Source organism: Camelus ferus, chromosome 12, assembly GCF_009834535.1.
Source record: "Camelus ferus isolate YT-003-E chromosome 12, BCGSAC_Cfer_1.0, whole genome shotgun sequence".
Taxonomy (NCBI): Eukaryota; Metazoa; Chordata; class Mammalia; order Artiodactyla; family Camelidae; genus Camelus; species Camelus ferus.
Genome location: NC_045707.1, coordinates 54,257,460 through 54,279,723, shown reverse-complemented (window position 1 = coordinate 54,279,723; position 22,264 = coordinate 54,257,460). Strand labels below are relative to the sequence as shown.

At 37.6% G+C, this 22,264-nt stretch overlaps 1 protein-coding gene across 1 annotated transcript in view; it reads right to left on the bottom strand.

The window, feature by feature from the left end:
* Nucleotides 1-22,264, bottom strand: part of TSPAN19 (tetraspanin 19) — a 208,018-nt gene that overhangs the window by 185,509 nt on the left and 245 nt on the right. The gene's annotated exons all lie outside the window — the stretch shown is intronic.

Below are 22,264 nucleotides of genomic sequence, written 5' to 3'. Positions count from 1 at the left end.
AAATAAATACATGTTGAACGAGTGTGGAAATAAAAGGAAGAGTTTAAATGAAAGCTTTCAAAGACTCCAAGTGAACTTTAAAATCTAATTTGGGTTTTAAATGTTTAAATTCCAAAGTACTCTTTATCACTGCTCAGTGATAAACATTAGGGAATTTACTTAAAATGCATATTTTGCTAAACATTTACTTTGGCAAAATTAATTAACATGGGAAAATGAGGGGTGAGACAAGATCATTAAAAATGAAAATAGTGTTTTATATATAAAACTGTGTTGTTTCAAAGGAATATGCATTATCAATTAGGGGTAGAAAATACTCTCAGTTATTAGCATAATTTATGCCATCACTCTTTATTACAAATATTTATGGACACTTAGTTGTAAGTATAATTAAATTGAATACAGTCCTAAGGAGAATATAAGAAAAAAAAAGACTGGAGAATTTGGGAACAAGACCTTTTCTGAACTGACAGGAATAATAGGACATATGACCTGATTTTAAGAACCAACTGTATACAGCAGAAAACAGAAGCCTAGATAACTTATAGATGATTAAATTTCATTCTTTTTAAATTTCATTCTTAATTCTTATTGATTTACATTTTTATTACCTAGTCACTTTAGGAGTTTAAATACTCGATAAGTATCTACTAGTGTGGTAGGAAGCCAGAAAAGCCAGGAAAGAAGAGTTTTAGTTAATTTAAGGGCCATGTGACAGAAGGCAAATCTAAGTCTGAAAAAAAAAATCACAAAACCTGTTGAGATTTTACAACCCAAAATAAATCACTCAAAAAATTTTCCTCCAGAAAAAAAAATGTTGAACAATATTAGTATAAAAATTACAGAATTTAAAGAAGCAAGACGGTACTTTTGGCACCACATTCTAGTCATCCATGTCGGTGCAGACACAGCCACCAAGTATTTTTAAGAAGAAAACAACACAGTAGTGTGTTAAAAATAATAAAACCTGTGAAAATAGTGCATACTATCAGGAGGCCTCAAAGATTCTAGATCAAACATGAATGGTAGCTATTATAAAAGATTAAGAAATGGGTAAAACACAAAAGTAAAAATCCATATTATATATCAGAATAAGACACCCCACCCTATAGGATATGTTTTAGCTTTTATGCTCATTAGAAATTGTTTTTTCAAAGTAAATGTACATGGACAAAGCAAGTTGTATGTGTCATACATGTTAAAAGAAACAACAGGCATCATGATTATTAGCAACAATAACAAATTCTATGGCTATTTCTGTGACTATCAAATGTACCAAACCTAACTGGTTTTCTTATTTATATGTCTCTAAATATTGGGCAAGAAGAATAATTTTAAATGTCATTGTTCAATTGGGATTTTGAGAAATAGGGAAATTTTATTAACCTTTTTATAAGTTAAAAAAGTTTTACTCACTGATAAAGCTTAAAAACTATTTTCGAAAACAAGCAAAATCACCATGTTACATTGAGGCAATCTGAATATAATATCAACAACCTGTTTATTTGTTTTGTTTTCATTCTTAGTGCTAGACTTTATCTACCTGTAAATGATCATTATAATTCAAGGTTGGACGTAGCAATAGCCTTAAAAAGCAACTGCCGCTTGAACACTGTGATACCTCCCTCAGCCTCCAACGTGCCCACTGTAACTCACTCACAGCACTTACCCTGACGTAAATGCTTTGCTGCTAACAATTTGTTCTGGTCACTTTCATTAAAATGTTGAATCTTTTTTTCTCCATGCTTTACTTCTGCCATATCTGCTGTTAAGCAATACAATATGGGAAGGACTTTGAAATGATTTCTATATCCAGACACATAGTGTTGGGTGTATCAACGAAAATCCAATGACGTATTACTATACATCTTGAAATTTCTATTTTAACCTGTTTAAGGAAGTTTTTCCTATACATACCAGGAGCGTCATTCAAAGCATTTTACATATTAAATAACTTATGAAAACACGGCATATATAGACCTTGACATTTGTTAAAGAACTAAGGATTTAACCCCCCAAAATTTTAAAGGACCAGAACAAATCTCTAGCAGAACACAGATTATGTGACAAAGAAGGGACTTATTGGAAGATAGAGCGTACTTATCAAGACATACTTTCAGCATATATGTAAGAGACTGATTGGTTGATTTGTATGGTCACCTGAAAATATGCAGCAGACTGTTGTTTAAAAAAATGTAAAATCTGTAACAATAATGTTGCAGGAGAGAGGAAAAGACTGGCGAAGGTCCTAGGTATAATTTTTTATTCCAGGAGCCCATCAGTAGGTCTAGCTCTAATACCAATTTTTTGAGGCAAGATTCTCTTACTATTGTATTTGCACGTGGGTAAGTAATTTCAGAATGATTATACATTGACTGCATTAAATTGCTTCTTTATTTTCTTTTTTTCATTTCTAGAGTAATCATAGGACAAAGTAATAGCTTTGCAATGAATGCCAATATGCGGTTCCTTCGTAGATGTGTTGCTTTAGCACTCAATTTATTTTCTATACATATGGTGGTTCAAGAATTTATATGATAAGGACTCTCACTAAATGCAATAGGAGATTAAGCTATATTGACTACTGCTCAAACCGTTTATTTGCACATAGCAAAACAATAACATGCAAGCTTTTAATCACATCTAAAATACTGTTTTCTAGAAAACTATATATTCACATAAGTCTTTATGTAATTTTAAAGACTAATTTCCTATAGCATTTTCCTTCCACTGAAAATATACTTCAAATTGCTGTAAAGCTGTCTTGCAATATCACACAGTATGTTTTTTGTTATAATTATTTGCTGAAGGAATTACACTACACAATGAAAAATTTACAAGCTGCCTTTTAAATATAGGGTTACATTGTGGATAAGTACCAAACGACTTGAAAATTCATCAGCAGCTTCAAAATAACAGACAACAGAACAGTATTAGGGGAAAAAATGTACCATACAGTAAATTGGTAGTCAATAGAAAAATCCTTTAGAATGCAGAAATACTGTTAAGAATGAGGATTTGGTCCACAGAAAGGCTATCTTTTAATGCAATTCACTTTATTTAATTTTGAAATAATTATTTTAGAAGAATATGAAATTATCTTTAAATATTTCAATACTTTGTAGAGACAGTGCTGCCTTTCTTACATATTATTTGCCATCTTTGATTAAAAGGTTATATTAAGAATAAAGGCATTAAAAATGCATCTTTATACTATTAAGATACTTCCATCAAAACTATTAACCAATAATTAACCATGTTATTGAATTATATTTTAAAATACATACTTATTTCTATTTACTACTTTGAACTTTGCAAAGAACTTGATTTAGCTTTCTCTATTGGAACAAAACATTTGTGTTAACCATTTGTGAAAATCCATATACTCTTTTATTAATCTGTATTTTTGTATTCAGGCAAATAAATATACCTGAATTCTAAATGTGTCCCCATAGCTCTTCATTTCTCATTCCTCCCTGCTCTGCTGCCCACCGAGCCCCAGCATTCTCCCTAAATAATGTGTTCTTGTTAGGAGGTATTTGTTATCCAGGAAATAATTTATCAAAGAGTTTTTACTGCTAGGGAAAGGCATGGGTTTGCTATTACTGTTATTGTTTTTTTTAAATGGACCAAAGTAGACATTCCATTCTATTATTTGGTTAAAAAAAAAGTTTCCAATATGTAACTAGTAAATAAAAAGAGGATACACTTTGAAGATGCTCTTACGTTTTTTAAGCCACTATTTTATCATTAGGAAATCTGAGCTTTTATGAAGTAGTAATATTTCTGTTGCTTGAAAGATTCTTACAGTTTCACAGAGGACACTGCCTGACTGGCCAAGGGTGGTTTAACACAGGCTAAATCTGTCCGGCGCTGAGAAGCCAGCTTCACTTGGCATCTCTTTTGTTTGTCTCTCTGCCTAGATGGCCTTCATGAATACCACCTGTGAAGGTCTCTAAACTGCTCTCTGTTCTGCCTCTGCCTCTGTCACTGACTTGTGCCTATAGCCAAAGACATCAGCCTCTCTGTGCCTAGAATACTGTTTCCTAAAACAATAGCTTTTAATGTTTTTTTGCTGCCTTTTAGTAACATTTTCTTTATGGACTAAAAGTAAAATATGCTCCCTTTATAGATGTTTATTAAGTCCTTTGAATTTGTTTTCCTAATGTCAGTTTTAAGATTAAAAACCAAAAAGCAATACTATGTTTTAAAAGAGCTTTTAAATATAAGATAGACTTTTACAATCAATTTTCACCATCATGTTGCACCAAATTTGAAATTACAGACTAATTTCCACAGTCTGATGTTTCCTAACCTTTTTATTTGGACAAGTTTTTGAAGTATTTTAAATTTTAGTTGCAAAAATATTAATTTCAAAAAAAATTTGGTATTTCCCCCCGTACACTTATTTTAAAGACAAAAGCATCGCAATGACGCATCACGTGATTTGAGCCTTTGCCTCGAACCAGTTCTGAGGAAGCTCTGGAATGCCTCACTCTACTGCTTTTCAAACCATGTCCCCACAGATACAGCCCTGTGCACTTGCTTAATCCTCAGGAGACTTAAAACAAATGATCATAATTCTTTAATGGTATTCTTGATATGGCATTTTGCGGTCTTGCCGAGTAAATTCCTAATCCACTATCCCAGCCTTAAAAATACTATTTGCTTTCAAGCTCTAACAATTTTTGTTACTTTTTTCTGGGTAAGTTCTAACTTGTTGAATATAAATAATTTCTTCCATTTTATAGCACCTGTTTACAAAGCACTCTCATGGGTCTAACCACCATTGCAATATAATCAGAAAGTTAATCTTCACAACAACCCAGTAATGATTATTTCCCTCAGTTATGACACTAAGGCTCAGAAAGGGTGTGATGTGTCCAGTACAAAGCTGTGTTTTATACAGCCACACTGGGACCCATGAATATCTTTAGACTCTGTATCTAATATGCTTTCCATTTTACCAAGAACTCTTTTTTTCCTGAAAAAGTCTTTTAAATCAATAGGACTATTTCTAAATCTTATTTTAATGTAGTCATTATTTATGAAATAGAAACAATTATAAAAATTTATACCTTGAAAACATAAACAAATTAAATATCTAAACACTAAGACTTATCTCATAGTCTTAAAATACTGGGGACATTTGAATTGTAGATAAAAGGAAACTGTTATGTCTATCTAATTTTTTTTAGTCTATTTCTAAATATAATTTATACTAAACTTTGATGATATTACTTTGCCAACAAAAAGGAAACTCCATATACTTTTTTAAAACTCAAAGATCATGTAGTCCTAAAATGCATGTGATTGACAAATATATTTCTTACTTTTCAATATAATTTTACTTGGATCAAATGACATGAAAGTGTACATTTAATATCACTGTAGGTTGTTCAATTAAGGGAATACTTGCACCAATGATAACAAATACAAGACCTTCTAAGAAAGAGCGTATATCATTCCGTGACAATCCTGTACAACTCAGTGGTGGATGGGGAAGTGGCAAAAAGAAGGAGAAAACTTCAAACTAGTTCAAGCTTCAGCATTCAAAACAAATGGCAAACGGTTTCTTTTCAAGAAATCTGTGGATATCTGGCTATGTTACCAATTGGATACAAGGTTTTAGAGTACTATATTTAATTTGTATTATTATACATATTTCCCAATTTTGTTTATCTTGGTTTCCATCTGTAACATACAGTTTTGCTGTTGTTCCTGTGTTCATGTGGAATGGCTCCCAGAAATTAATTCTTGAAATATTGTAATGGAATTTGCATATCCAATTTCTTCTTTTGTTTAAAATTTGTATGACATATGTCTTAAAGATGGTTTTTGTTACCAAGAATAAATTGTAATACCATACATATAAAAGGATACAACTATATTTTATTGGACTGTTTATGGTATTAGTGAATCCTTAATATATTAATAAATTTTATTTGATCTGATTTTTATAATTGGATATTTTAAGGGTAAATTGACATATAAAAAGTAATAAGAACAGATAATGAAAATAGCATTTACTTTCTTTTTACTTTAAGTCATCTTAAATAGATTAGAGTTGTGTTCAGAAAATATACATTCTTTTTAAATTTAAATGAAATATAAATTTAAATGTTTATTAATTTAATAAATTGTATATTTTATCTGTAATGTTTCATTCTTATGTTTCATTCTTATAAAGGGTAGATGCTCCTTCTGATTCATTAACATTCTTCTGACTCAAACATTTTAATTTTTAAAGGTGCCTTAAATAATTGTCATTTAAAAAATCCTTTCCACTTTTCAAAGCCCAGCCTTATAATTTTGTAATGTTAATATATTTTCTAAAATTACAGACAAATTTTGTTAAATTCTCACTACTGTGTGGTAAACAGTCTCTGTCATCTTAGTACATAAAATGCTGCGTTTACCTTTAATGCTGTTTAGGATCTTTGACCCTCCTGGGTCTGGAGCTGTTTTTCTCAAAGCTAAGTTCTCCAGTGACTTTCCGGTGTGTTGCTGTGTAATAGGATCCAGTGAACTTTTTAGTTTAGTTTAGTTTAGTTTTTCACACTCTATTGAAATACTTCATTTAAAACTGACTAGGCAGATTAAGAGATGCATTTATTCAGTCTTCGTCCCCCACCTACTTGTGGAGCTCTATTGCATTTCAAACCTCTAAATCTCCTTTAACTTGATTGAGATGGAAATGGTAACAGGCCTTGAGCTGTCAATCAGTAAAGGAAACAAAGATTCATATGCTGTGGCCTAGAAATTGAAGCTTTGGAAAGTAAGTTCCATATGCAAGTTACTTTATGAACATGCTTTAATGTCATCTTCTTACTAACAGCATCCACAAACCAACATAATGTAATGATGGAAAATATTTTATCTCAGCTTATTGTGAACCCTGCAGGAGAAAACCACATTAAAGCTGATACTGATGAGGTTTTATGGTTCATATGTGCAAATCAATGAAGTGGAAAGGCTGGTATGAGAAGTGAGATCCTTATGATTAAATTGTTTTAAAGCCTAAAGTAATTTAACCTATAGTTTCCTTATTATATGATCTGTGTAATTGTCCCATAATATTAATTTTTAGGGCGATGATGGATGTTGACGCTCCTTAAATTTGTAGGTGACGATTGATATATATGTCAATAAAATAGTTTCCTAATTATGGAGTTAAATTTACAGTTCTTTGTAGTGTTGTTTATTGTGTCCAGCCTTAAAATGGTCTTTTAAAAAATCTTTCAAAGTTCAAAATTAACCATTTTGACACTAGCTCATTTGTGTTTATGAAGATAGAAAAGGTAAATTTTTAAAATTAAACACATTTTAAATTTTAATTGACATTTCTTAATTTTAAAAATTGAATAAAACCTGAAAAGAAATCAAAACGAGATATTCTTTCTCCCATTTCTTTGATGAGACATTAAGGCAATGATTTGTCTTTCAGATTTGGAATGTTAAAAATTTGAGCTTATATTGTCACTTAGTTGACGGAATTTTGCATTTGACATTGACCCAGGCAACACTACTGTTCGAATGCACGACTCAGAATGGCATTTTGTTCTTTCCTGCACCCTCTGTCCTATGCCCGACCCTTTCCTAGTTCAATTCTCACCTTCCTACCTGACTGCCTTCCCCTGCTATCACAAACAGTCATCACCAGTCACTTATAGTAGGAATGGCAAATGAATCGCTGATCACAAAAAGGCTGATAGGATGTTTGGAGATTCTAGACTGTCTTGATTTCAGACTTAACTATATTGCTTTATGGAGATATCACCCTCCCAAGGTCCAGTCTGCCAACATCTCTGTGCACATAGTGCATTATAAGAGATCCTAGTCGATGCTGTGGGAAGCACTCCAAATCCTAATGTCTTACTGTGCTCATACATTAGTTGGTGGTACAGCACTCTCATGTTTCATACCAAATGCAATTTCCATCATATTTAGAGGCCAGGATTTATGATTTTCATGACTGTACTAGGGGTAAGTGAGTTATCTAGTGAATATGCTTTAAAATAGGGGAAGAAGACCCTTAAGCTTTCTGTAGAATATCGGTTGTCAAAACTAATTTTTTAAAGTAATTTTATTGAGTACCTTTTAACAGTCTCAGTCTAACTTTTGGTTGGTTTGTTTATTTATTTATTTTTTAAAAACGTACTGGGGATTGAATTTAGGACTTTGTGCATGCTAGGCACGCACTGTACCACTGAGCTGTACCCCCCACCAAAAAAACTAATTTGTAACTAATCACTAAAAGGAGATGTAATTTTACTGTCTATTTCAGTATGGAAGGAAATCTGTTACCTACCATGATACTTTTGCCCACTTAAATGGAGCTGCTTTTTGTCATTATGTTTGTGAGATTCAGAGAAAACCTCTTTCCAGCAGATAAGTATAATTCAGACCTATGCTGTCCAAAATGTTAACTACTAGGCACATGTGGCTACAGGGCACCTTTAATGTGGTTAATCTGAATTGAAATATGATGTAAATATAAAATACAGCAGATTTCAAACATTTAGTATAAAAGAAAGAAGGCACAATTGCCCAATATTTTTATATTGGCTATGTTAAAACAGTACTACTTTGGCTTAAATAAAATGTGTTATTAAAATAACATCATCTGGTTTAGAAAAAATTTTTAAAATGTGAATACTAGAAAATGTTAAGTTGCATATATATTTAACATTGTATTTCCATTGGGTACCACTAACATGGAAGCTGTTCTGTGAGATAACTTAGGTAGGGTATACTGATACAGCAAATAATTGCTAAGATAATAGATAAAAGATAGTGACCACAGAAAACAGGGAACAAAAAAATCTGTTAATAAGAAAAGGGAACTTTGATTCTGCTAAACATAGTGAATATTATTAAATAAAAGGAAAGATAACCCTCCACTGTGGTTTTAGACTTCAAGATGACAATTGCATATAACTGCATTAATTAAATTTAACTCTCATATAGTGTATATGTGTGTGTATTTGTTTTTATTTGGTTTTATTAACAGACCATCTTATAAAGTCAAGAAGTCTTTTGTGTTACTGGTGGTAAGAAATAGAATTAGCACCCATGTAGTCTATATTATGTCAGGTTTTATATATGTATAGCTGTTAATTTTTCAAATGGCATGATTTCAACTGTGACATAGGTGGGGTCTCTTAATGGAAGCCATATTGTATTTGGCATCCTAGTGTAAGTCCAGTTTTACTCTAAGACCTAAAACCTAAAAGCCAACAACAGTTGCAAAAATGAATATACTGCATTTGAAAACAACAAATGTAGTGTGTTTCTAACAAATGCTTTATGCAGTAATAGCCTGCCCCCCGTCCTTCTTTCCCTCCAAATATGCAGTTCATGTACTGATTCTAGGATCCAGAGTTTTATTCAAGTCAAAAATTAAACAAACTTTTCAAGTAACGTTTCATTCATAACTTATATCCCTGCCAGCATTTAAGGGCAAGATCCCTCTCTAGTAGCTCTGGAATGGCCACCTGTAGGAGGAGGTCGTGAGGACTCTGGAGCTCAGTAAGGAAGGATGCAGGAAGCAGCGTCACCATTGGTAACATCAGCTTTAGCACAAGGAGGTTAGAATGAGGGCTTCTCTGGTGCTTGGCTGTCATCTTTGCTTTTGGAGAACAACTAACCAAGGTGCTACAGAAAGATAGATCCTTTCTATGAAGTTTTAGAGAAAAGTGAAGCCACTGAATTAACACTACCACAGGTAAAGTCTTCCTTTTATTTCAAGGCTTATTTTTATTATGACTGAGTGTAACCTCATAGCATCCATACATTTTAGGAGGTCTTGTTTTAACCACTTTTACTTCACAAGAGCAAAGATGAGAAGCCATTTCAAGTCCATGCTTTCCTCATGGAGGTCTGAATGCACCTGCCAGTGGTAACCAGGTGAGTAAGTGTAAAACTTTTTTTGTTAATAAGTATATCATTGGAATTTCTGAAAAGTAATTTTCTCCTGCAAAGGCTAGAATGCGAACTTTCAAACTTGTTTTTTAAATTTTATAGAATTGGTCTAGAGCAGCATTGTACAATAGAAGTATGTGAGCCAAATATGTAATTTTAAATTTTCTAGTAGCCACGTTACAAATGTAAAAAGGAACTGATAAAATTAATATATTTTATTTAACCCAACATATCCAATACATTTTTTATCAAATGGAATTATAAGATCATTATCTTACAGGAGAAAACTTCAGCTCTAATAGCCTCTAAAATTACCTGTCTTTAAGAAAAAATTAAAAGGTATAAAAATATGATTTCTGATTGGATATCTATAAATGTATAACAATTAATCATATTTAACTATACACAATCCAAGTCAAATAAACAAATCCTAACATTACAGCCTTGCTCTTTGATATGGATATGAGGTTTCTTCCCACAGTTATTGGATTCAAGATTTCTCTCCCAGAGTTCATGTATCAACAGAAAATTACAAGAAGACATGGTAAGAGTGGATCTGTTTCTCATCTCTCTCTGGATCATTCGGGTCTAACCATGGACTTTTTATTAACTTCAAACTGAAACCAATGCTTAGAATAACTAAATATAATATAATACATAGAACAAAGTAGGAAATCAGCACAGCAGTTTTGTTCTGTTCAGTACGTATTTTGATATGATACATGCGGAAGAAAGTGCAAAGAACATGGTTTTTGTAATCTAACTGTCCTGTGTTCTAATCCTCACTCTGCTGTGGACAAGTAGCAAACTCTATGAGCCTGTTTGCTTACTAGTAAATTAAAATTATAACTCAGAGCCTTCTAGAGCTCAAATGATGAAGAACATGAGAAGCCACTTGCTAGTTCTTTGTCTCACAAGCACTCAATAAATGGTGACTTGACACAGAAAATCTTTCCAGACTAATCTTCCAAAATTAAATCAAAACTTGGATCAATTCTACATACTTCATCTAGGAAGTATTTCCATGAAATGATGAAAAAATATTTTTAAAAGATCCTGAAAACCAACTTCTCTTGATTTGCCTTGAAATGGAAGTAGAATTCAATGCTTCAGATACATAGCTATCGAGCCTCCTCCATTGGAAATGTAAAAGGCATACACTTCTAATAGCATGTTAACTTCATTTTTTCACATGGACAAGTGAAAAGCATATTTCTAAAAAACAAGCTGAAATGTCTACACAACAATTCTGTAGGTAGTGTTCTATACTCCAAAAGAGACTACGAACTGTTTCAACTACCAAGTCCCAAAGGAGATGCCAAGTAATTGGCTAGACTGGCTCCCATTCTCCTGTCCTTTCAATTCTCTTCCCATGTCCTCCCCTTCAAAGGAAATACTGGCCCCTTGTCTCTTTAGGGAAACAAAGAAAAGGATATCCATCCCTTGATTTGATTTTTTTCTTAATCTTTATTCAGTTTTTAAAATTAACAAAATCTTGTTTATTATCTCCATAAATATAAATTAATTTTAAAAGATGAGTATTAACCTAGATCAAATAAACAACACTATACAGAACTTTTATTTTAGCATCCTGAAGGGGATAGAAAATGGGACATGGGAAGGATTCGTTTCAAATACAAATAGACAGGAAAGGGGTGTTTTCATATTCTATTTAACTGATCTTGAAGGATGAATTGCTATTGAGGAAAGCACTTTAGGCAAAAGATACAGTCTGAGTAAGTACCTGGAGATAGATAGCAGCAACCTGTCCAGGGAATGGAAAGTAGGACAATCCAGGGACTGAGAGAGCCTGGTGAGAGAGACAGGTTGTTAGTGGGAATTGCGATGGGAAAGTAGGATCGGATAAAGTACCCTGAGACCAGTCCAGTCTATAGATCATAGGTTGTATGTGGTCTCTAGGTGGAAAACTGCTATGTGATGGTTTTCAAAAATAGGAAGGCAATATTTTCCGATAACATTATTACCAACAGTTACTGGGTAATTTCAAAATAAAAATAGACATGATTAGGCAAAATATTACTTTGATTCAGATATGAAATGATAACAATAAAGTTGCCTATCCCAAAGTTCCAGACTATTGAGTACACTTAAAACTTGTGTGTCCAGTGGGAGAAAACCGAATGACCTACAGAGGCATTAGCCTTTCAGAGTCTGTTGAGAGCTGATTTCACATATGCTGATGCTTCAATCTGAGTGAAGCTGCTTCCAAGCGTATGCATCGGCAGAATTCTTTTCCTCACAAGGATATTGATACAGACAGCGACATCCTGAGCAAGCTGTTCTTCCCCAGGGAATGAGTGCCACGAGGCTTTCAGAAGCACTGCCCTAAGTCCTCTAAGTCTAGCAGTGGCTGGGAAAAGCTAGAATTTCTCGTATTATTTACTTGGAGTCTATTAGAATCCAAGGATCGGAAGACCTCTGCTCCAGGCTGCTCGGGCTGCGCTAACAGAATCCAGTAGACTGGGTGACTTGAACAACAGCCATTTATCTCTCCAGTTCTGGAGACTTGAATTCTGAGGTTGGTTCTTGGTGAGGGCCCTCCTCCTGGTTTAAAGACGGCCATCTTCTTGCCATACCCTTCCATGGCAGGGAGAGGGAACTCGTGTCTCTTCACCCCTTTATAAGAGCATTAATCTCAACATGGGCTCCACTCTCATGACCAAATACAACCCTAATTACCTCCCAAAGGCCCCACCTCAAATACTGTCACTTGGGGGATTATGGTTTCAACATACGAATTTGGAGAGGACACATTCAGTCCACAGCAGCCTCCTAGAGACCATATAGTTTAATTGATAAGAATTATATTGCTAATAAGTAAATTCAATATAGTCTTTTTTTCAACACATGGCTTACAACGAAAATATTTTAACAACAGAAGCTGAGACCTTAACAGGTAACTGTATTTGTTTTGGGTTATACCAACTGATAGTTAACAATAGAGCTGGGAGTAGGACCCCAGTCTCCTGAGTCACAAAAATCTTGGAAAATTTGTTAGAAGTAATACCTGTGTTTACAGCCTAACTGAACAGTATTTGGGGGCAAGCGCACTTACCTTAAACCAGTACACACACCTCAGGACACACAATCCTTATGGAGATTTGTTTCCATGTATGATACTCCTCCTCTTTCTAGCTCTTAAGTAACCATAATTATATTTCATTTTCTTAATTTAAATGGTTGAATTTTCTGTTTTTAAAATCATTTTTCATTTAATACCACCATTTATTTTTACTATGTTCCTAATCTTTATTAAATGCTTTCCCATTTAAAATTTTTTTAAAATCATGTTTATAGTAAATATTTAGTGCCTATAATATGACCAGGCACTGCCCTTAAATGCTTTAACTTCATTAACTCCCCTAATATTTACTTCCATCTTTTGAGATAGGTACTTCTCCTAGACCTATTTTACAGAAGATGATACTGAATCTTAGAATGGTTATACACTTTTCTCAACATAACAAAGCCAGAGGTGGTAGAGCTGGACCCAAACCCTGCCGGGTGTCAATCTAGGCTATACTTTACTACATTTTTGGTATTATAGATAAACAGTGATGTGTACATATTCATTGTCACAGAAGTTATGTGCAACCAGTTAGCCAAATGCCATTGATAGGTAATCAAAAAGTTTATCTAGATAAGAAAAATACAGGCAGTCCAGAATGCTACTATGGTTATTTGACAGGAAACACTTGCTTTCCAAGTATAGTCTTTAATTTCAGCTCATAAGTAATGTAAAATTATGATACAAAGTTATTTTTTTCTTAGAGAAAAGTAATCCTAATTTGGAAATTAATAGTACAGAAGTCTCAAAGATGTAATGCTACTGTAAGCATTAAGAACACCACTTGGAAACTGATTGGGAAGAGACAACACAGACTTCCCTCTCTAACATCTCTTGTCCAATAGCCTGCAGCTTTGACAGTCAGCCCACTTCAGTCAGAGAACTGTCATTGTTTAAAAAAAAAAAAGTTCGCTTTTTACATTAACCCCCCCCCCCCCAAAAAAAAACCTGTTCTCTAACTGAACCTGATCCACTTAGTTCCACACTGGGGCTAAACTGAATAATCATTCCTCTGCATGTATTCTGTTAGCTGAAAAATCACAAACTCCTTTAACCATTCTGTCTATGACATAGTTTCCAAATCCTCTTTGACTCCCCTACTGTACACTAGAAAGGCTCAAAATTGTTCATTTCTCTCAGTAAAAATAGTTTCCAGAGCAGTTCTCAGTTGTCTAGATTTCTGCATAATACAGTTGTGTGGGGAGGTCCTGATTTTTCTTGATGTGTGACTGCTTCACTTTTGTTAATACAATATAAGCTAAGTTTGTAGTAGCTGTCTTAGCAACTATCATGCTGCAGACTCAAGATATCCTCAGATCTTTATTCTATGAACCCTTATAATAAAGCTTTGTTTCCCTTCTCCTATATTAATTTTTTTAACCTTAACTCGCAACTTTATGTTGGTCTTCACTGGTTTAATTCCATCATTCTACCTTCTCCAAAAATATTTGCCTCCCAATTTTTCTTGTATTCTATGGCTTTAGCTAGCCCTCCTAAGAATGTATACTTTGTAAAATTTTATGAATGCAATAACTATATTTTATTTTTTGGTGAAAATATTGGATAGAATTAAGGTCCACCTTTTATAGATAATACCTGAAGAGAATTTTTAAAAATGATTCACAGGATTTTAGTGTTCATTTCTGGAGCTAAAAAGTTGCATGAGATATTGTAAAGAAGCCCTCATATCCGATGCAGTTTCCCTCATCTGTGAGCCAGTAGTTAAAGATGTCCAAGGAAGCTCATATAGCTCAAATGAGACACTGCCCATATTTTATTTCATGAAAAATAAAAATTACATTAATAAAGTTTCTTCCCTTTTTTATTTTGCCAAGATTTATATTTCTTTTTAAACTCTGAAGACAGTGTTCAAAGTTGTATTAACATTAAACAGAATGCAAGATTAAAGGGCATTCTTACTAAAAACAGAATAATCAGTTACTTAGATTTTGCTTAATTCAATTCAATTATTGAGCAGTTCTTAATGTAGCAAAATAATGACTGCCAACCCTGCTCCCCAAAAGTAGCATATGTGAATCAAATACAGAGTAAAAGAAATAATTTTATTGTTAATCAAAAATGAACTTCATTGGAAATATGTGGATCCCCTGTAAGTAACTGCATGAAAGAGATTTCCCTCTGTTCCAAAACAAGTTCCTTTTAAAATTAAAGTCCTACCTAAGAGCTGAGCTTATTATAATTTCTTTTCTTCTTCTTCTTCTTCTTCTTTTTTTTTTTTTTTTTTTTGGTATTACACAAGTGGTTGAAATCTCACAAAGAATCTAATATCAATGAATTGTTCAAAGCCAATTTTGTTTTCTTTCTTTTTGGTAACTTGAAAAATACTCGTTGAACTATTTGGTAGAATAGCAGTATATATTTTGTTATATTTGAACTTGATTAATAAATTGTCCGTTCATGACATTTTGTGATCTCCGACAGCAAACTGTGAACATAGGAACGTGTATAACTGTTCTGACTTTATAACAAAGGTCCTTTGGGGCATCTGCTGTTGGGAACTGAGCAATGACGTAATACGCTAAGGTCCTGAGGATTCCTTTCTATCAGACAGACGTCTTCCAAGGCGGGGGGCGCCACCCTGCTAGAGGTAGTGCGTCAGCTTTGTTCCACAAAAATGACATTAAAAAAAAAAATCCAGTGAAGGGTAAAAAATTTTTACGGTAAAGCAAGTTCTTAAGAAGAGATCGGACCATTGCCTGGCATTTACCGTATCTGCTAGAAACCTCTTGCAGTCAGGCTGAAACCTGGCTCTCCCCAGTACCGGAGGGCCTCATTCGCGGTGGCAGACAGGTAGAAGAGTGAGGTGGGCACTACTTCACACTCAAGCGCACATACTACTGTTAAAAGAGAGTTACAAGTCTTCTGCTTTATTCCCTAAATCTGCAGCAATTTGTGATATGGATTAATTAATTGCCAACTTGTGAAACAAAAAAGGCCCTGTCCTTACCAGGGGACGGTTGGATGATCTATTTGCCAATATCAATATTTGGATGGAAAGCTTTAAATATGTTGTTTTTCCAAGAGTTAGACTTTAAAGGAGGTAGGGCACCACTGATGAAATATTAGCAGCAAACCAGTTAACCACTAACTTCTTTCTTGTAGTCGTCGAGTCTCTTTTAAGTTTACAAGAGAAGCGAAACTTCATTCTCTTTGCTCCGGATAGAGACTCCTCCACATCTGCGCCCTTAACCAGAGTCGTCCCCGGTCGTCGGCGACTTTGCCTACTGCCTTGAGGTCAAATCAGGCGGCATTTGGAGACTCAGCCCTCGCCCCAGAGGCCCGCCAGAGCGGTGCCCAGCGGCTCCCCCGGGCCGGTGGCCGGGAGGGTGGTCCTACCCCGCCCCCCACCGCCCCCGCCCCGAGGTGCGCACCAGGTGGCAACCCACTGGTGCAAGGGGGCGCTCCGACTGGCCTCCGGAAGTTTGCTCGGCTCCGGCTCCCAGGCGAACTCCGGCGTGGAGTCGACTGCGGCCGTGGTGGCGCGGGGGCGCGGGCTCTGCGGCGCGGGTTGGCGCGGCGGGGGCGCCGCCCGCAGCCCCAGATCCTGCCAGCACCCCAGCGAGGGGTGCCCCACGAGCTCGGCTCTCCTTCCGCGAGCCACGGAGAGCTTTGTGTTCCGCAACTCATCTTATGGCACTTTGCAAGTTAAAGCTCACTTATCAAAATTCACAGCAGGCATTTACGTTGCGGAGGGCGGGCAGGGCAGGTTGGAAAGGAGAAGTGGGTGACTATTAATCTTGACCTTTCTTTAAAGCTCTTTAATGATTTTTCGAATGAAGGGGTTGGCGCTCTCCTCCCTCCTTCCCCTTTTCTTCGGAATAATCCTTGCTGTAATAAACGGGTTTGTATTTTTCTTCTTTCGGTTGCATTCATAAAGCACCACGGCAAAAAGGTGCTTTTTTTTTCAGCTTCTTACGGAGAGGTGCGTTCTAAGCGCACCGCCTCGGCACCCAAACCCTGCTTTCCTGTCCCGAGGTAAAGGGTAATCTTCGGCGAGGGAGGGGCACAGTAGTTGGGGGTCTAAAGGGAGGAGAATTTGCTTCTCCGTTTGGAACTGCTTTGATTATGTCTATTGGCCTTACCCTGGTCGGGTTTGTTTAACGACCATGAATTTTACACGTATACTATGTAATTCCAGTCCAAAGGAGAAACATCCGTCGTGTCATTTTGCCTCTATCTGTACTGAGATGTTAAGGAAGTCTTTCCCTACAACGCGAAAACTTAAGGCGTAAGTGCGTTTGCACAGCATCATCTTGACAGTAAGAAGTTCTCGCTTTTAAGATGTATCTAATAAATCAGCAGGAAAATGTATCGAAAATATATTAGCTAGAAGTTTAAACAGTTCATATCTCACATAAAGGAGTGGAAGACATGTTATAGGTAAACGATTAAAATTTGCTAGTGGAATCTGGATTTATGAATTGGATACAGTTTAGCTTAATTATGCACTATATAAAAAGTGCATAATTAAGTGCATGATCTTCTCTGTGTCATAGAAGAGGTCTAACTTTAATGGTCTTTTTATTTTATTACATTCAGAACGTCTTGAAACAATGAGGACAGCCATAAAGAGAAATGCAGGTGATTGGATTATCGCGGTTATGATTGTTTAATATTTGTAATAATACATTTCTATGGTAAATGTAAACAGTGGCATGTTAGATTAGTCAAAATATTTGCAAGTGGGGAAAATGGTTGTAGATTTTCACATTTAAATTGGATCTTTTAGGAGAACAGAAGTTAAATCCATTCCTCTCTTTAAAAAAAGGGCAACTGAAAAACTACTACTGAAACAAGCTGAAACTCAAAAATAAGGTCTTAGAAGAATCATGTGAGCTTCTAAAATACCGAAATATTTAGTATGCTCAAAATCACAAGTAAATTTAATCTATGATATTTGAGAGCTTCATTAACAGCACACTTGAAAGACTGACAGGACTGATTACAATTCAGGTCATTTTTTTTTTAATTAAAATACAGAAGCTTCAAAAATATGACGAATTTCTGTATTAGTCTGTAAGTGTGTTTTCTGGAGTAGATGATGCTGAATTGGGACATATATTTTAAAGAAAATCTTAAAATGTTTCTCTGTGTGTGTAGATATTTTTTATTTTGATGAAGTCCTCCTGAGCTGCTCCGATGCAGAATGTATTTCGGTATCTGTTATGTCTGTAGAGCTGTGGGAAGGCTGGAGACGAAACCAGGGGAGGAAAACAGCAGCCAGCGGAGCACACACCAAACATGAAGCCACTTGGCTTCTGGCCATCAGACATGACAGTCAATTATTTTAGTACTTTTTCATGAGCGTTTTCTCTCCACCCAGCTTCCCCTCCCTTCTCCAGACCCTTGCTTTTCTACATTTGTCATAGTTCATCTGATTCAGCATGCATTTTTCCTAGCTTTATTTACTGAGATGCCTTAAACTCTTGCCGCAAAAAGAAAGTGCTAAAATGAAAATTCTTGCAATCCTATCTTGATAGTCCCACTAGGACTATATAAGTGTGACATTTCTTTCAATTAGTTGATAAAGGAACCAGAGTGCTCTATGCGTTGCTTCAGTTGCTGCATTGATGTATGTACTCAAAATATTTTTCATTTCCCAAAATATATTCTCTGAGGCGGGGGCATCAAAAGCAGCTTTCAGACCACGAGAATTTTTTAAAACGTAAAATAAGCCAAGCTGACAGCCAATCCCTTATCTGAACTTGGCTTAATCTGAATTTACCTTTGTGTGTGTCTGTATGTGGGGGCGGGGGTGTCAAATAGTCATTTCAGTGGACTTTTCAACTAGTTTTAATTTATTCAGTTATTCTAATCCTAGGCTCTAAATGGAACTAAATAAAGAAAACTTTAAAAAACACCCCCAAATCACTGTGTTTGGGGAGTTGGCCCCTAACAACAACAGCAACAACCACAAACTGGTTGCAGGAATGTTCAATGTAACATCAAACTGGAATGTCAGAGTCACTTCACAAAATATCCTTTCCACTGTGTTAGCATCAGTGGTGCAAGAGGAATGAGAAAACAGTGTCTCCAGGAGACTGAGACTTGAACCTGCAATACTTGTTAACCCTCAGCCTTCAGCTTTCTGGACTCTGCACATTCCTTCCTGACTCACTGTGCCTCAGTCCCATCAAAGAGATGTGAAGAAGCATCAGGAGCTCGGGGAGCTGAAAGTGCCGGCATCCTAGGATGTCCTAAATTTTGTTAGGATTTAAAAGAAGTTGACAGTGGCTTCTCATCTCCATCCCTCTCATACCCTGACTCTCACCCCACTCCCACCACCTCTAGCAAGCGCTCTCCGCCAGGTAGATTGCTTGACTAACATGAAAGATGGGGAGCTGAATCCTGGATTTAGAACCCAGGTTCCTGGTATGGAAAGTGATGAATACTCTCAAAGGCAAAACAGAAAGGTGGAGCAAAGAAGGGAACAGCAGCCTAAGGGTGATGGGCTGAGTGTGAGGAGATAAAAACCCCAGTTAGAACCTAGTTTAGTAAACTAGGTCTCTCTTGCCAGCCATCGTTCCTCAGGGCACTGGCCCCAGGGGCTATAGCCATGCCCACTGGTTGGATTTGGGGAGGGCTGGGATAATGAACGTGGATTAGAAGTAGGTTTTTAAAGCCTGATGAAAAAAGCCATGCCTGTTCTGGATAGAGTAGCCAAAAGTATTTATCAAAGTGCTATGATCAGTTTCCAAGATTATCCTCAAAGCATCAGGCAGAAGATGCCCAGGTAGATCTCAGGGAAGGTGAGACAGCCTCCGATCCAATTAGCCTCCAATTTCTTCTCCCTTCGTGCGGCTTCCAGAAATCATTTAAATAGTATTGTTTTAATTAATATTATTTTAAATTTATTGTTAATGCTCCAAAGGTTAGAGTTGTGTCGTTAACATAAACTCCATCATAACCTCTCAGAATCCATTTAATGCAGCTCTTGGCAACCAGAGACCCAGCTTCTTGCCAAAAACTGCAGATTAAGCATTCGTTATGGGAGTTTGCCATTAGCTGTTCCCTCTGTTATGGGTACATGTGGTTACATGTCCCCATACATACAGGTGTAATAGATTTGCATTTCCAAGAGGCTCCAGGGATATTAAGTGGGGTTGGTGACACCTTGCACCCATCCCTCCAACCACTACCATCAAAAGTGGGGTTGAGGTGTGGGGTGACAACGGGTTTACCAGGCAGCTGTCGACCTTGGCTCCCCTGTAGTTTCCTCTGCGAGCCGGACCGTTATTGGTTTACAAGTACTCTAGAGCTTGCATCATATGTCTTTCATTTAGAAGACACCGAGTTTTTTTTTTTTTTTTCCTTCAGGGAATTTAGGGCTCTTAAGACGCATATTTATAAACAAGCTGACAGAGCTCTACGACATAACCAAGTTTATAGCTCGGAGTTGTTTGTATATTTCCTCAAGTCAGCAAGGCGTTGTTCTCGCTGCTGTGAATTTTTGAAAAGCCTATTAAATGACCATTTCTCTTATCCTCCCCGTGTCTGTTAGAGAAGGTCAGGCTTTCAGAGTATCTGAAGGTAAGGTACCGAAGGGGAAGGGAGAGAATCAAAAATGATCAACCCACAGGGGAGTGAGTGGGTAACTGGACATCCAACGTTCCCGTAGGGGCGGCCCAGGAACTGCTAGAAAGTGTTCAGGAAGCGCACTGCTTGCTCCTCTGTCTTAAACACGGACAGCATGTCCTAGGGTACCCTCCCGCCTGCTTCTCCTAGGCCTCCCCCCCCCCCCACCTCCCTCCACCCCCTTCCGAGGATACCACGCTTAGAGTCCGCGCACCTTGATGCAGTCTGGCATTCCCCCCGGGCGCGGTCCCTGAAAGATTTTCTTTGACCGCGCCCCTTTGAGATTTAACAATTAGTGGCTGGTACCGGCTGCACGGCTCGGGAGATAGTAACAATGACACAACAACAGCTGTATCATTCAGGAATAGTGTCAACTCGCCAGAACCTGAGTGCGCGCTCAAGGCCACGCTACGCGCGGCGCGACGTGAACTAAGCTGTGCGGATCCCCGGGAGAAGCGTCTCGGGAGAACCGGAGCTGCAGTTCCCGGCAGTCCGCTCGGGTTCCGCTCAGCCGGATCTGGGTTGAGGGCTGGCTCCGCTCCTAGGGCAATGCTACGGAGCAGCTCCGAGATGCGCAGCGCTCCCAGATTGTTCCTTCCCGGCGGCGGCCCCGGCTGGCCGCGAAGAGGGTCTCCCAGTAAGTCCTAGGTCAGCCAAGACCTTGAAGAAAGTGGAAATTTCCGAGCCCACCCAGAAGCTCGCCGGAGCTGGGCTTGGCCTCTCCACCCCAGAGTGGGGTCTGCCCGGCGCGCCCAAAGCCCCAGGGTGGCTGCCTGGCCTGGGAAGACGGAACAGGCGCTGCGAGAGCCTGTGCGGGAAAGGCTGTCGAGCAGAGGCCTCCCTTGGAAGACGCAATCCTTAGTCGCCAACCTGTGGGAGTGTTCACAACATTTCCAGTTTAAGAGGCCTGTTGCAAATGGCGGCCTTTTCTTGCCCAGCCTCTGAACGCTTTTTCCCTCGTCCTCCGCGGGCTCCTCGGAAGCCAAAGAGTCCCAAAGTCACACACAAGGCTTTCAACCCAGCAGGGCTGCCCTGCCCTCAGGGAGCCGCCAGCTCCCCGCACACCCACCATCCCTAGGGCGGGAAGCGAGGCCTTGGCCAAGACCGCGCCGGGACGCTGCCTCGCCGTTGTGCCCAGCTCCGCGCACGCCCCTCGTTCCCCGCACGGCTTTTCAAACTCCACCGCGACTCTTTAAAAGTAAAAATAATAATTTTGTAAAAACCACGCTGGAAGCCTTCCTCTTTCATAAACCCCTTTGCATAACGAGCTTCCCTCTGGCCCATACTAAGGGCCCTTTGGAGGCTCTTTTCCTATCGCGGTTCCTTAAAATAATCTGAATCTAATGATAAAATCACGCACCAAGGCTAGGTTGAGAGAAGGGTGGGGAAATAAGGTTGGTATTAGTATAGTGGTTTCAATGCCTCTTGCTCGGCTTCCCTCTCCCATCGCCACCACATCCACACGCCGCCGCATTCCAGAAAGAAAGGAAAGGCCAAGGGCTCTTGAGCGCCGGGAAGCGCCGGGACGCCGAGCTCCCCTTGGTTGGAAGCAGAAGCCGCCCCTCTACCACGGCTGTCCCAGTTAATAGCTGCCAACGCATCCGGCTTCTTGGGCTTCGGATTAATGTGGATCTTCCACATAAACGATTTACGGAT